The sequence below is a fragment of the Macrobrachium rosenbergii genome, chromosome 1, assembly GCF_040412425.1.
Source record: "Macrobrachium rosenbergii isolate ZJJX-2024 chromosome 1, ASM4041242v1, whole genome shotgun sequence".
In the NCBI taxonomy this organism is placed as follows: domain Eukaryota; kingdom Metazoa; phylum Arthropoda; class Malacostraca; order Decapoda; family Palaemonidae; genus Macrobrachium; species Macrobrachium rosenbergii.
Window position 1 is genome coordinate 34304905 of NC_089741.1, and position 16164 is coordinate 34321068.

Below are 16164 nucleotides of genomic sequence, written 5' to 3' on the forward strand. Positions count from 1 at the left end.
ATGAAATAGGATAGGCCACCACCGGCCCGTGGTTAAAGTTTCATTATACCGAGACCCCCGAAATACAGATCTATTTTAGGTGGCCTTGATTATATGCTGTACAGAATACACCTAAGAAACTTCGGCAAATTTTTTACTTGTATTTTCTTATTTTCTCACAGGGTTAGACAACCTTCACGAGTACCTCAAGTTTTCCTACCCGCGCATGCGCCCTCCCTCATTCTTCTGCGAAAGTGAGTCGAGAGACGGCATGTTACTTCACTATAGATCTAAAAGACGAGGCTACGCCTATTATACGATGGGTCAAATCACTCAGGTAAGTTTGTGGAACTGCGAGGTTTTCCTCCTGTTACACCTTTCAAACCTTTCTCTTCTCAATTTCCCTTTCAGCGCTGAATGACCTCATCGTAGGTCCCAGCTTGGCTTGGCCTTCGACCCAAATCATATATTTTGATTTCAGTTCCAGTCACCATCTTGTTCTCATCGGTCACTAACTGAGATTTGGTTGACCGAAGGTCCTTCAAATATACTCTGAGTATATTCAAAGGACCTTGGGTCGACTTTCCTTTCAGACTCAGCTACGGGTCATTCAGAATCCCATTAAAAAAGGTCACAGAAAAAAAAGTGACAGAAAAAGTCACAGGAAAGTCACAATGATTTATGGTGGCCAGTAATAAAGTCACAGTTAAAAAGTAACTTAACCTAACCTGTAACCCTATAACCTAACCTAACCTATGCTATAAACTAACCTAACTTAACCTAACCTATCCTATAACCCAACCTAACCTAACCTAACATAACCTATCCTATCCTATCCTATCCTATCCTATCCTGTAACCCAACCTAACCTAATCTATCCTATAACATAACCTAAGCTAACCTATCCTATAACCCAGCCTAACGTAGCCTAACCTATCCTATCCTATCCTATAACCCAACCTAACCTAACCTAACGTATCTTATAACCCCACCTAACCTAACCTATAACCTAACAACCTAACCTATCCTATAACCTAACAACCTAACCTATCCTATAACCCAACCTAACCTAACAACTACCGGCGACCATAAATTAATATGACTTTTTTCCTGTGACTTTTTTTCCCATAACTTTATTACCGGCCACTGTCATTCATTAACCACAGCACTCCCCTCCTCCTCTTCCTCCAACAGGTTGCAAAGCACTTCTACAAAACAGACATGAAGATCCAGCTGCTGAACGAGGAGTATGTCATGGACACGGTGCAAGTCACCTTCCAGCTGAGCTTCGACAACACCGCCTTCAGTAACCAGGTCAACCTGACCATGATCCGGGATGAACAGTCGCTGCCCCTGCGAGGGAACATGCTCTTCGAAGTCTTCCCCTTCTGCATGCTCTTCGGGTAAGGACGTGCTCCTCTGCTTCTACCCCTTTCGCTGGTGATATATTATCCATTTCAGGGACGGCGAGTAATCACTTTTCTCAGATATCTTTCAAACTGATTATTTGATTGAAATGGTGCTTTGACGCAGTGTACAAGACACCTCCTGCTAGTTTCTGGTAATATGGTGCGTTGTCAAATGGTTTTAATTAAGGCGTTTACTCTTGACTTACATGGTGTTGCCAAGCATCGCCAAACTATGCATTCGAACATCCTTTATCCCCATCCCATCCCTCCCTCTCCCTTCCCCTCCTCATCCTTCCCTCAAACCACTTTCCTGTCCTCCTCATCTCCGACCCCCCTTTCCCATCTATGGGGGATAGCGGACATTAGATTGTGTAGATCAGTCCTGCTGACTCATGCAACTTTGCCTTTCAAAGTCAAGAGTAAACGCCTTAACTAACACCATTGGACAATGCACTATATTACCAAAAATTAGCGGGATGTGTCTTGTACACTGCGTCAAAGCACCATTTCGATCAAATAATTAGTTTTAAAGATATTTGAGAAAAACAATGACTTGAGGTCCCTGAAATAGTAGTTTTAAGGGGTCGTGCCGTTCTGGAATGATTGTAGGTTGGTGTTCACTGATCTTCGGCGGTGGCGTGCACGTGAATTCAACATTTCTCTGAATGAGACCACGTTTTTCTGATTTTTTTTTCGTGCTTGATTGTTCTAGGACAAACGATTCTAGATGAAGTATGTCACATTTAAATGCTCATTAATGTTGATTACCTCTTGATACATTAGAAGAAAACGTTTCAGCTTACAGGCTGGCAGCTTCCAGGAAACATGGAGAGGTAATAGTTTTGTAATCAATAGGGATTTTACATTCAAACATGAATTTAGATTTCCTCGCTTCAGTACACACCTTTCCCTGGAATGTAGAAGAAAACGTTTCCGCTCACAGGCAGGCAGTTTCCAGGAAACATGGAATGAAACTGTTCTGTAATCAATGGGGTTTTTAAATTCAAACGTGAAATTAGATTTCCTTGCTTCGATATACTCGTTTCCCTGAACTGTATATATACGAGTCAGATGACTGAAAGAAATCGTATGTTTTTGTTGTTTCCATGAATGATTTTGGGAGTTTTGTTAGCGCCATTCAGATCCATTGAAAAGTATTCATATAATAGACTTTTTGCTTTTGTATCTCCCTTTCTGATGATATTGCCTTTCATCTACACAGGCACCTGATAACATCTTAATTACGTAATATCTACCTGTAATCATTGTTAGCGATATTATAGTGTTTGATAGTTGTTAATGATATGAATTGGTTAGTATCACTAACTGCATAGTTTACAATGGCGTTCATTCATTAGATACATGCCTGTCGAATAAGTTTGTATTATAAAATCTATTGATCTGTTTATCAGTCTTGTCTGTGTATATGTATATATATATATATATATATATATATATATATATATATATATATATATATATATATATATATATATATATATATTTGCATATATATGTATATATAGTAAACCCCCGTATTCGTGGGTGAGGCATACCGCACCCCCCACCCCCGTGCAAATAGCTAAAATCCACAAATACTTAAAACCCCTCTAAAAACACTTAGAACTTCCTATTTTGATAGTTTAAACAAAGAAAAGCCTATAAAAATGCTTATACCTGAGTATTTTAATAGTTTTATCACAAAAAGTGCATTTAGTCATGAAAGTGATATGAAAATGCAGTAATTAGTGAATATTTCTCAGTGAAAAATACTGCGAATGGGCGAATTTTTCTGCAAATGATGGGTCGATACGTTCCACAGAGAAATCCGTGAATGCGAGTCTGCAAATCATGAGAAAAATACAGGCGGTTTACTGTATATATATATATATATATATATATGAAATTTTTATCACACCGTGATTTATATACAAATGTATATATCGAAACCACGCTACCTCGGTATATCTCCGTTGGAGAATTGTGTCGCGAAGGGAATTTATATAAGTGATAAATGAATTGGAATCGTGGGGACACGAACCGCGACGAAAGCCTATTCAGCGACTCCAGTTGATAAACCATTGAGCCATGTATAAATCTTTTGCCAAGATGTCGTACTGTTTTTACCCGTCGTGAGCGGGAAAAGCCTCGACAATGACCCACCTCCGCCATGACAGTTCATGGTACGTTTGGAACACGCAGCTCTTGTTATGAAATTTTATCACACCGTGATTTATATACAATCATGAAGCTACAAATGTAAATATCGAAATTAACCTCGGTATATCTCCGTTGGAGAATTGTCGCCGAAGGGAATTTATATAAGAGATAAATGAATTGGAAAAAACGCGACAACCTATTAGCGACTCCAGTTGACGTAAACCATTGAGCCATCAGAGAGGTATAAATCTTTTGCCGAGATGTCGTACTGTTTTTACCCGTCGTGAGCGGGAAAGTAACCTCGACAATGACCCACCTCCGCCATGACAGTTCAATACGTTTGGAACACGCAGCTCTTGTTATGAAATTTTTATCACACCGTGATTTATATACAATCGGCAAAAGATTTATACCTCTCTTGATGGCTCAATGGTTTACGTCAACTGGAGTCGCTGAATAGGCTTTTTGGTTTGTCCCCACGATTCCAATTCATTTATCACTTATATAATGACAATTCTCCAACGGAGATATACCGAGGTAGCGTGAATTTCGATATTAAGCGACATTTGTAGCTTCATGATTGTATATAAATCACGGTGTGATAAAAATTTCATAACAAGAGCTGCGTGTTCCAAACGTACCAATGAACTGTCATGGCGGAGGTGGGTCATTGTCGAGGTTAGTACACTTTCCCGCTCACGACGGGTAAAACAGTACGACATCTCGGCAAAAGATTTATACCTCTCTTGATGGCTCAATGGTTTACGTCAACTGGAGTCGCTGAATAGGCTTTCGTCGCGGGTTCGTGACGATTCCATTCATTTATCACTTATATAAATCCCCTTCGGCGACAATTCTCCAACGGAGATATACCGAGGTAGCGTGAATTTCGATATTGCGACATTTGTAGCTTCATGATTGTATATAAATCACGGTGTGATAAAAATTTCATAACAAGAGCTGCGTGTTCCAAACGTACCAATGAACTGTCATGGCGGAGGTGGGTCATTGTCGAGGCTAGTACACTTTCCCCGCTCACGACGGGTAAAAACAGTACGACATCTCGGCAAAAGATTTATACCTTCTTGATGGCTCAATGGTTTACGCTCAACTGGAGTCGCTGAATAGGCTTTCGTCGCGGGTTCGTGACGATTCCAATTCATTTATCACTTATATAAATTCCGCCTGATATTAAGCGACATTGGTAGCTTCATGATTATATATATATATATATATATATATATATATATATATATATATATATATATATATATATATATATATATATATATATATATATATATAATTTTTTGCTTGAAATTCTGAGTGAATCTGACCTGAAAACCTGAAGTGATTTTTATCTGAAAATGCATGAATTTTGGATATAAAACTTTAGGGATTTTTTGCTTGAAACTCTAAGCGGTTCCCACCTGGAACCCTGTGGGATTTTTGCCCGAAACTCCTAAGTCATTTTTTCCAGAATCCACGAGTGATTTTGACCTGAAACTTTGCGTGATGTTTGCATGAAACCGAGAGTCATTTTCTTCAGAAACCTGATTAACATTCACCTGAAACCTTGAGTGACATTTGCCTGGAAACCTGCGTAATTTCTGCTTGAAACCTAGAGAGATTTTTGCCTGATACCCATTTGATATTGTCTGAAACTCTAAAGAAGTTTTCTCCAGAATCCATAAGTAATTTTGGCCCGAAACCCTGCGTTTTTTTTGCATGAAACCTTGAGAGATTTTTGCCTGAAACCCCATTTGATATTGTTTGAAACTCTAAAGTAGTTTTTTCCAGAATCTAAGAGTGAATTTGACCAGAAACTATGCGTGATTTTTGCATGAAACCCTGAGAGACTTTTACCTGAAACCTTGTGTGATATTTGCATGAAACCTTGAGTGACATTTGCTTGAAACCCTGTTTGATATTGTCTGAAACTCCAAAGTAGTTTTTTCCAGAATCCATGCGTGGATTTGACCAGAAACTTTGCGTGATTTTTGCATGAAACATTGAGAGATTTTTACCTGAAACCTTGAGTGACATTTGCCTGAAACCCTTAAGAGATATACCCTGAGACCCCATTTGATATTGTCTGAAACTCTAAAGTAGATTTTTCCAGAATCCATGCGTGAATTTGACCAGAAACTTTGCGTGATTTTTGCATGAAACTTAAGAGATTTTTACCTGAAACCTTGAGTGACATTTGCTTGAAACCCTGTGAGATATACCCTGAGGCCACGAGCGATTATCACGTTTAACTATGAAGGTTTTTTTTTCGATTGATTGATGGATTTTTCCATTGCAGAAACAAAATGGTCGTGAAATACATCGGGAACAGCCTGATGCAGGTGATGCCGAATCTCGTGGGCAAGAAGATCCCGGACTGGTTCGACCTGGTCCGCCCACACGTCGACTTCCGGTTCGAGAGTGTAAGTGTCCCCTCCCCCCTTGCACGACCGTTGCACGACCCTATTAATATCATTATCATTATTATTATTATTATTTCTTGATTTGTCCTGAGGGTGTGGTATTGAAAGCCCATACAAGCTGAAACATATCTGCCCCCGGGCAAATTCAGTAGTAGATCCTGTTGTGTGTGTTTTGATTCGGGTGGACCGAACGTAGATCTGCTAGATGATGATAAACGTAGGAAGTCTAAATACTGTAGAAGAAAGAATGACTTTAACTCATGTTCATAAAAAGAAACACGTAGTTTGACCAAACAGCTCACTCTAATCACATTTTGTATCTCTCCTTCATACTCGTAGAAGTTTGTGTTGCATTCTGTAGATATAAAGAGAATAAAATAATACAAACGAAAACCTGTAGAATTGAAGAAATAACCTTTTAAAGTGCAGCGAGAGTTACCTTAAGATTTTATTTCCTCATCCGCTGCCTTTGCCAGATTATCCGCTACGTAAACAACATCTTCGAACTGGTGATTGATTGCACACGAGCTTTCATATTTTTTGCGCTCGTAGACTCGCTTTTTGTTGTTGTTGTTGTTCTTCTTCTTCTTGAAAACCTGCATGTCTCTGTGTCTGCACTCCTCCTCGTTACCTTAACCACAGCACCTACTGAGGTCACGTGACTCGTGAAAGGAACTGTCACTCACTCATTCATTCTTCTTCTTGGAGAATGACTCAGGAAAATGGCAGTGATTGATAGAAATCTGTTTATCAGTGACTACGATCCTGATAACAACAGTACCTAATGAGGTCACGTGACTCGTGAAAGGAACTGTCACTCATTCATTCATTCTTCTTCTTGGAGAATGACTCAGGAAATGGCAGTGATTGATAGAAATCTGTTTATCAGTGACCACGATCCTTATAATAACAACAGCACCTAATGATGTCACGTGACTCATGAAAGGAGCTATCACTCATTCATTCATTCTTCTTCTTGAGAATGACTCGGGAAATGGAAGTGATTGATAGAAATCTCTTTTTTGTCAACAGCACCTAATGAGGTCAAGTGAATCGTGAAAGAAGTGTCACTCACTCATTCAATCATTCTTCTGTGAGGCGTGCTTGCGAGATTCATTCAAAGTTCTCCACTTTTTTTATTTTTCTATCAAGCGACACTAGTCACCGATTGCTTCAAAGGATGTTGGGATGATCCTTAATATATTTTTGGATTAAAGAAATATTAACTTAATCAGGCCACTGGACATTATCTCAGTCTTAGATAATTTTCGAAGGCTCTCCTGTTGTCATATCCCTATAAACTATAACGATAGTATCGGTGTAATTATATTTTTCCTGAAGAAAATTAAATTCATAAATGCAGGGACGTGGGACACATCTCTCCTAACTTTCAGATAACAAACACAAACATATGGAAATCAAAAATGAATTCATAAAATAGCTGATCTTTGATTTCATGTGTAAGGTGGCCTCATCACTCGTTAGAATTTCTTCAGAATCCTTGCGATTAATACACTGAAAATCTTCTTCTGTTCAGATTATGAGGCCTGATATTTCTGTGCAAGGGTAAATAATAAATCCTGGAAGAATGCCGTTCTGTTGTAATTTATACCTGTACAAAATTGATGCACAGGTGTTAGGAGGTGGTTCAGTTTTCTCTCTCTCTCTCTCTCTCTCTCTCTCTCTCTCTCTCGGTGTGTGGATTCTAATGGGAATGAAGTCTCTCTCTCTCTCTCTCTCTCTCTCTCTCTCTCTCTCTCTCTCTCTCTGTGTGTGTGTGTGTGTGTGTGTGTGGGATTCTAATGAATGAAGTCTCTCTCTCTCTCTCTCTCTCTCTCTCTCTCTCTCTCTCTCTCTCTCTCTCTCTCTCTCTCTCTCTCCTTTAACCTGAGTCATAGTTTGGATTTGCAGTATACAGTCTGCTGTGTATACTGCAAAAGTATACAGTATACGTAGTATACGTATAACTATGCTTATTGAAAAATCCGCCTATTTTATGAATCCTAATTTTAACAGTATTATCACTGATACATTTTGGACCCAGAGGAATTCGCCATATGTTCATAGCAAGACTAAATAGAATGAGTGTTGGTTAAAACATATTCCTGCAATATAAATGTTGCTGATTTATTTTGCGTACGATTTCTGTCAGTCATTGCCATTTCGAGACATTGCACTCCTTTGCACGCATGCGCACGTTTAATGCCCACCAGCGTGCTTTCATGAGTCAGTTGCTTGATGTTTGCATTGAATTGTTTTTCTTATTCATGAAAAATTACTCGTTTTAGGTGTGATGTTGCCTTACTGGGTATTTATGATTGAACAAATTGTTTCTTTTTTTTTTACTTTTCATTTTTCAATTTTTTTATGAAATATCTATATCAGATGTCGTTTTTGGGCATAATTGATATATATAATTTAATCTTTATTCTGATTCTGTTTATATTTGGTTTTTAAATGATATTTATGAAAAAATTTTTTACTTATTTTCATAATTAAGTTTTTATGAGAGTATAACCTCTATTAGATTTGTTGTTTTTTCATAATTGGTATTTATGGTTGAGCAATTTTTTTATTTTCATAATTTCGTTTTTTTATGAAAGTATAACCTATATTAGATTTGTCGGTTTTTGACATAATTGATACTTATAATTCAATCTTTATTCTCATTCAAATTTTTTTATTGAAAATATTGTTTATTTTTGGAGCAATTATGATTTTCTTTTTAACTTTTGGATATTTGTGTTTAGATATTTGACTTTCTCTTATTCATGTTTTTTTAAATATTTCTTATGGTTCTCAAAAAAACTGAAAAATCGTTGCTGAATGTTTGAATAACGGTGATGAAATTTCTGAACAAATTTCCGTTTTTTTTTTTTTTTTTTAAACCTCCGGTTATTTTTAGGACATTTGATAGCATTTTTAAAAACTGGTCATTTTTTCGGAATTTAAAAGTTTTTAAAATCTAGTAATTTTTCGGAAAATAAAACTGGTCATTTTTTCGGGAATTTTAAAATATTTAAAAATCTAGTAATTTTTCGGCCAATATAAATATTTTGAATATAAGCCCAACAAACTTGTGAAACAAGAAAAACAAAAATGATCCCTTTTTAGATATACCTCTCACCCAAGCCGTTCCAGTTACTTCCGAAGAACACTCTCTTTTGAACAATCAATCATCCTTCATTCTTTCTACATGGCCAAACTATTTTCAACACTCTGATCCACCTTTCTACGAAACGGGGTTTGCTACCCCTATGTCTCTCCACATCTCTGGCCCTTTCACTTCTTGGGCCACGTGTACTACACAAATAACTAATCTATATAGCCTCAACTTTTTTTTCTTTCATTCGCGTTCTTTCACCACACTTCACTTTTATCTATATCGAAGACTTGGTTAAACAATCTCTTTGGTTTTCTACATTGTTAAGAGAAGGGGAGACAGACAGACAGAGACAGGCAAAGTGCGTCGAGAAAATTAGAAGTTTTGTCTTTTTGCTAATAAGATCACACACCAGCAAATGGAATTTATTTAAATGTATGAACATTAGCAAAGAAAGTACATATGGCTAAAGCAGGCCTCTGGAGTAATTTTATAAGTACTTTTGCCTTTAACAAAATACAATATAAAACTAGGATGACTATTTCCTTTTTATTGATGTGAAAAATTGGTCCGGCGTTGTGGCTTTCATCTGCAATGTTTTCAGATAAATTATGCAACTTCATAAGTTTGAATGAATCATAATATGTTATATACCCATAAAATTGAACATATGAAATAACATGTACGTATCATGATGCATTTCAATACGTAATAATCTTCAAAAAGTATGTTTAGATTTCAGTGTTATATATACGAGCAGCATAAATTTATCCTAGTTATAAATTATTATAATCAATAGAATAACAAGACCACTGAGTCAATATTCTTAACTCCTTTAGAACTGAACTGAACTGAAGCGTTTGCTCATGTTGGCTATATTAGATCTTAACTACTATAATGTAACTCCTTAAAAAACTAATATTTACATAAACTGAAAATGTTGAATATTTGTTTCCTCTACTTGTTGCAAGTTGCTGGCTTAAAGTTTTACAAGTTCCTCACTGGGTGAGCTGGTTCCGTTCTCAGCTACCACTCTGTTGGTCGCGAGTTCGAATCTCCGACCGACCAGTGAAGAACACTGGTGATAGAAATTCATTTCTCGCTATAATGTGGTTCGGATTCCACAATAAGCTGTAGGTCCCGTTGCTAGGTAACCAACTGGTTCTTAGCCACGTAAAAATAAATCTAATCCTTCGGGCCAGCCCTCTCTATGAGAGCTGTTAATCAGCTCAGTGGTCTGGTTAAACTAAGATGTACTTTTTAACTTAAAGTTTGACTACACTAACAATACGTTTGACAGTGTGTCGTTCTGTATTTTCGGCATTCATGGACTGAGCTGCTTGCTTTATTTATTAGATAGCCATGGCTCATTGTTTCCTTTACAGAGAGAGAGAGAGAGAGAGAGAGAGAGAGAGAGAGAGAGGGAATTCCATAGGAGAAAGTAAGCAAGAAATGAATAGTTTTTCTTCTAGCTTTCACATTTTACCGAAATTAGGATCAGAAATTCAACACATGATGATAATTAACCAAATCTATGAAAATTGGCAAAAATCGGAGACTAGGAATTTCATGAAGGAGATCCTCCCTTGAAGATAGTTCCAGTCGTACACAACAACTGGATTACAAAAAAAAAAAATAAATAACATGAAATAATGAAATAAAGTCCTTTGGGATTTTTCTTGGAGATTACCTTTAAAAGAAATTGAAATTAGAACAATCAATCGATCAAAATTCCGAGTAAAGATGATCAAAATTCTGAGAAATGTAAAACAACCTTAAGAACAATAAAATGAAAACAAAAATATCATGCTAATACTTCAGAGTTTAAAGGGAGTGTAATCTAATTAAAAGTAGTTATCTTCATCGTGGTGCTTTTTTAAACCTCATTTTTCAATTGTAGATGTTAACTTTCTTTTGCATATCAGTAACTTTACTTCTTTTGAAAAGAATTGTAAACAATTAATGGCATAATAAAGAATTTTAATAATTATAGATTTCCGTACATACGTAACATACTTATGTATCATGTCTATGTATATATATGTATATATGTATGTATGTATGTATGTATATATATATATATATATATATATATATATATATATATATATATATATATAGTATATATATATATATATATATATATATATATATATATATATATATATATATATATATATATTATATATTGAGATAATCCGGCAACATACCAAACGTTTGTCATATTCAGTGGCCTCGCAGGTGGGGGTATGTATTTGTTTATTCAGTATTTTGAGTCATCATTTTGAGATTCGGAAGTTTGTTTGTCCAGTTGGAAACCAAGGAGGTTCTTCAGAAGAGTATAAAGCGCAGGAAGCACTAACGGCTGAGGGCTCAAAATGACTGACAGGGCGCTTTAGATACAGCATCACTTATCGGTGATGGATTTTCCTTATTAAGTCAAGGAACTTTTAGTCTGGCATAATCGGTTTCATGGTGCGGAATGAAAGAGCATGCATACATTTGTTATGGAATTGTTAAGGTGTGAGGACTCTGGTGGAGGGTTTTGCATTCCTTGCTGAGAATCAATAGTGCCTGGATGTGTGTTGGAACACAAGGGAATTGGAATCCATTCTGCGGAATGTAAGCATTGAACTTTTTAAATTAACTAACCTTTACATGTGTTACTATCATTGTTTAGTAATTATTCTTTTTGACATTATTTAACAATTTTGTGCTTCTAGTGTTAGGTATAATAGTGAGGGTTCCATTTTTCCCAGAAATGCCTGCTAAATGGAGCCATGATTGTTTCTGGGGAAGATATGTCTTAGTTGAGTGAGCATTTAAAATGGCCGATATGAAAAGTGGTCATTCTGAATGGAACAGAGACAGCTATGACTTTGAAAGTTATGTGTAACAGACTTCGATGACTATAAATACTTAATAAATTTAATATCTACTCCAAATATTTTGCATGTTTTGTTATGAAGCTTATTTAATAAACTCTATTTTTGTAGTTTAGGATCTGATTTACACACCTTTAGACAGGTTAGGTAAATGAGAGAGAGAGAGAGAGAGAGAGAGAGAGAGAGAGAGAGAGAGAGAGAGAGGAAAGGAAACTTCTCTGCCGACGACAACAAGATACCAATGGAACTTCAGGTAAGGCCTATACCCTGGTGGGGGGTAACAGTTTTGGTGGCAGCGGTGGGATTTAATTGCGTTACCAAGGTGATTGAAAACCCGCTCCAAAGAAGAAATGTGCACAGGTGTATGGTTTTAGCATTTAGGTAGTTAGTTAGAAGTTGTGTTTATGTTGTTGAGATGTTGGTAATCGTGGTTATATAAGGGATAAAATGCAAGCTTAAATGGTGTAAGGTGCATCACTGTGTCCTCTACTCGACATTTAGTTTTGATTAGTTGGTGATTTGGAATGGAGCTCCGGTTGTCGAGTGTCGTATGCTTTATTGCGGTCTTCAGGGTGATTATGTATTTTTATACTTTTTAAGTGAAGTGTGATTACAATTTAGTTGGGGTGTTAGCGGTCTCACAGCAATGCTGGGATACGAAGAAGGAAAAAGTGAGTTTTTCTCTTTTGACTTTTCATTTCGATGTATTTTAAGATTTCTGTTATCTCTCACTTGTCTTTTGTTTTTCTCTTATAGAATTATTATGGGGGTGGAACAGGCGATTTATATGGGCTGACTTTATTAAGGGTTTCCCTTTTTCCTTATTGTATTTTTTTAATGTAACAAAGGGAGTTCAGTTTTTTCCTTGTGTTTTTTCCCCTCTCTCTTTCTGCAATTATTTTTTTCTCTTATTGAGTTATTGTATGGTCGCAACGTGTTTTTTTTTTTATATATGGGTATCTGTAATGGATTGTACTGTGGGGGAATAAGCGCTTTGCTTAGTAACAGGCTTGTCCCGTGTAATCCCAAAAGGACACGGGCGATAAGTTCCTGTCAGAAAATCCTCCCTGTGACCGGGATTCCGGGATTCCTGTAATGGGAAAACTTGGTCGCTTGGCCGCAATCCTTCCCCGGTAGAGACCCCGAATATCTCGGAGGGGGGACCTTCAACCAGCGGATCTGGAGGCTTCAAGATCCCCAGGGTCAGGTGGCCACAGCCACCTCGGGATGGAGAGTTTATTGCAAGGGCTTTGGCTAAGGAGGCTACCGGAAGCGTTGAGGCTTAGAAAGGGTGGGGTTTGGGGCGGGCGGGGAGATCCTCGTATGTCCTTTGTAGGGCGTTCAGGAAGACCAGAATAATGCTACACGTGGGAGGTAGGATTTTTTATTGCTTTAGTATTAAAGGAGTTATGGTTGTGAAATAAAATTCTTGTTCAGAAAGAGAAATGCATTTCATCTGAATGCTACTTAATATTTGTATAGAAAGAGAGTACTGCACGTACAAATGCATAAAATATATATGTATACACAGACATATATACATTATTATAATATATATATATATATATATATATATATATATATATATATATATATATATATATATATATATATATATATATATAGATTATTACAAAATATTTTGAAAAATAACGACATAAGATATCCCATAGACATCCTTCAGCATCTGTCTCTCTCTCTCTCTCTCTCTCTCTCTCTCTCTCCATCTCTCTGTGTGTGTGTGTGTGTTTTGTTTTAATGGTCCCAAAAATTACATAATTTTTCTCAAACCTATTCTCTTACTCCTCCCATTCACGCAGATTACTTGGAAATCTTATATCTTCATATCTATCAGGTGGTCCCTCTGTACCTGACTGTTCTAATAATATACTACCTCTCAGTAAGGAATTCCTCAACATGAATACAAAATAATACATTTTCACAAAATTCCTTGTCACAAATGTGTATTCATACCATTTATAACGTAGTGGAAGATCCAAGAAAACCTGAAAGTAAGTTTCACTATTACACATTTCTTTAATTATATACTTCTTCTTCTTCTTCTTCTTTTCTTCTCTTCTCTTTCTTCTTCTTCTTCTTCTTCTGCCATTCACGAGACATAAACGATAAAATATGCCTTCGGGTCTCACGGCATTTTCCGGAAACCTGGCATCTGTGTCACCCAGCACGCTTCAAGTGTTCTTTCTTTTTCCCAAAATCGGCCAGAATTCTGCGGTTTGCTAGTATTTTCTCAGTCTTAGCTCTTCATTTTTCTTATGTAATAATCTAGCCCATTGGTCTGTCCGCTGTAGTATAGTAACATATCTGGTTCAGAGTGGTTTTACCTGATGCTGAACTCCGTAGGGGGATAGTGCGCTGCAAGCATCACTTGAGGTTCCTTAGGCCTTTTGCTGCAGCCCATTTCTGTTCCTGTTGCTGTACATCCGTTCGTAATCTTTCTGCCATCTTGCTATCCGCTATCCGCCCTCTCCCAACATTATTTTCCACCAGGTTTTCATCCTGTTACACCTTTTCAAACCTTCCAGCTTCCCTTTCAGCGCGACTGACCTCATAAGTCTCAGCGCTTGGCCTGTGGCCTAAATTTATATTCCATTCCATCCTACATGGTGCTGAAGTTTAATATTAAAAGAGAGAATATAAGCTAATTTTTATACATACTTTCTTTCATTTTATAGGTGGTACCGAATCGTCATCCGGAAAAAGCTACAAAATTTTCTGATACCTGGCTCTTGAATTTTAGGGGGCGTGGTGTTGTGGGGAGTTTGTTGGGGAGGGAGGATGATCACTCTAGACATGAAACATAAAAAAAATGCTCTTCCAGCTTCAATGTATCTCTAATCTTCTCTTCATTTTTTTTCTTCCATTTCTTTTTTTTATTATTTTATTTTTGGTGTAGGGATCATCTTAGTCTCTGAGAACGAACGCATTTATGAGTGTATCAATTTTTTCCGTTGTATTCATCAATTTATGACTTGAAATGTCTTAGAACTTTGATAGTTGAATAGGAATATATATATATATATATATATATATATATATATATATACATATATATATATATGTAGGTAGGTAGGTGTAGGTGTGTGTGTGTGTGTATATATATATATATATATATATATATATATATATATAGTTATATATATATATATATTATATATATATAAATATATATATATATTTATATATATATATATATTTATATATATATATATACATACAGTACACATATACACACACACACACAATGAAACTGCAATATCGTATTAGCCAGAAGAAAGAGATAGTTGTCTGTCTGTCTGTCTGTCAAGTGACTAACAGACGAAGAGGAACAGCACGCTTGCCATTTTTTGAGGCCTGAATTGAAATGACCTGGTCCCTGATGAGAGAGAGCTCAGAGAGAGAGAGAGAGAGAGAGAGAGAGAGAGAGAGAGAGAGAGAGAGAGATTTCTAAGTAAAGAGGGTAGGAAGAGATCAGTTAGGAACGAATTTCCATTGTGGTTCTATGAACGATTGGTGCTAATTTGATTAAAAATATTATTATTGTTATTATTATTATTATTATTTCACCCAACGCAATGGACTTCCTATCTAGAAGGTTAAACCACATCCCCAGAACAACAGTTCTTTTGAATGATTATTATTATTATTATTATTATTATTATTATTATTATTATTATTATTATTATTATTATTATTATTATGTAGCACAGGCCTCCTTACCTGGTGGTGTTAATCGCATTCCCACTACATCCCTACGACGGTAATTCTCATGAATGATTGATGAGAATTAGCCTAAATACTGACGTTATTATTATTATTATTATTATTATTATTATTATTATTATTATTTATTATAATATTTCCCAGCCTGACCCAACGAAGCACAGGCATCCCTACGACACTGGCTGAACCGAACAAATACTGACATTATTATTATTATTATTATTATTATTATTATTATTATTATTATTATTATTATTATTATTATCATTTTTTGTATAAGGTCCACAACTGAAGATGAACCCCGGATAGCGTTCGAAAGTTTTTTATACATTTTTATAAAGTCTCACATTCTATTGATATATTATTGTGACCCTTAAAACAAAATTACTCCTGGTCTCGGCATTGAGAGTTCTACATCATCATCATCATCATCATTATTATTATTATTATTA

The 16164-nt window shown here is 36.2% G+C and overlaps 1 pseudogene; it reads left to right on the plus strand.

Moving 5' to 3' along the window:
• LOC136840092 (soluble guanylate cyclase 88E-like) overlaps positions 1-16164 on the plus strand; it is a 92640-nt pseudogene that overhangs the window by 2482 nt on the left and 73994 nt on the right.